Here is a 1,396-nt window from a genome sequence, read left to right on the forward strand (position 1 = left end):
CACACACACACACACACACACACACACACACACACACACACACACACACACACAGAGTTAAAGTACAGGCCTGTTGCGTCCTTGAATCCTAAAAGAATCACTGTTAAAAGTTTCTCTCAGGTTTCTTGACGCTCAGTAAAACGTTTCAATCCAGCAGACAGGAAGTCAGAACTCCTGACTTCTCAGAACCGACCCAGAAATGAAACTCCCTGGACAGAAAGACAAAAACCTSCTGGAGTGGAGCAGGAGCTCCCCGTGAGGAGACGAAACACAAACAAACATGGACGACGTTCCAGTTTAACTTCTAATCTAATCTGGTGTTCGTGTTGGGAAACCCGCGGCGCCGATGGAAACAGAACACATTCTTCCAGGATGAGAAGCTCAGAACRTTTCAGACGTTTCATTCTCAGATTCTTCCAGAGAAACCTGCAGCTCAAACACTTCCTGCTGCAGAAACTGGATTAAAGGGAATTTAAAAMCTTGACTTCATGTTTGTAAAAACAGATTATTGTCACAAACCTGTGTGTTATAACTTCAACTAGAAAAAGGCTGAGTCAGCATTCTCACTATTATTTCAAAATAAAAGTCCCCCCAGAAGTTCAGAGATCAAAAACTTTGTGTTTTTTGAAAACGGCTTCAAAATGATTGATCCATTTCTGTCCCTCTACGTGTCCTCCTGTCTCCTTATACATCCTTTTGTCCCCTCCTTTGTGTCCTCTTGTCTCCTTGGGCATCCTTTTGTACCCTCCTTTGTGTCCTCTTGTCTCCTTGGGCATCCTTTTGTACCCTCCTTTGTGTCCTCTTGTCTCCTTGGGCGTCCTTTTGTACCCCCAAATTGTCCTCCTGTCTCCGTTTGCATCCTTCTGTCCCGTCCTAGGTGTCCTCGTCTCCTTAGGAATTATTTTGTCCCCTCTTAGGTGTCTTCCTGTCTCCTTATGCATGCTTTTGTCCCCTCCTTTGTGTCCTCTTGTCTCCTTATTCATCATTTTGTACCCTCCTAGGTGTCCTTGTCTCCTTACGAATTTTTTTGTCCCCTACGTGTCCTCTTGTCTCCTTATGYGTCCTTTTGTACCCCACAAATTGTCCTCCTGTCTTCTTATGCATCCTTCTGTCACTTCCTAGGTGTCCTCGTCTCCTTATGAATTCCTTTGTCCCCTAGGTGTCTTCCTGCCTCCTAATGCATCATTTTGTCCCCTCCTTTGTGTCCTCTTGTCTCCTTATTCGTCATTTTGTGCCCTCCCAGGTGTCCTTGTCTTCTTATGAATTCTTTTGTCCCTTAGGTGTCCTCCTGTTTCCTTATGCATCCTTTTGTCCTCCAAGTTGTCCTGTCTCCTTATACATCCTTTTGTACCCTCCTTTGTGTCCTCTTGTCTCCTTATGCGTCCTTTTGTACCCC

The sequence above is a fragment of the Austrofundulus limnaeus genome, unplaced genomic scaffold, assembly GCF_001266775.1.
Source record: "Austrofundulus limnaeus strain Quisiro unplaced genomic scaffold, Austrofundulus_limnaeus-1.0 Scaffold422, whole genome shotgun sequence".
Taxonomy (NCBI): domain Eukaryota; kingdom Metazoa; phylum Chordata; class Actinopteri; order Cyprinodontiformes; family Rivulidae; genus Austrofundulus; species Austrofundulus limnaeus.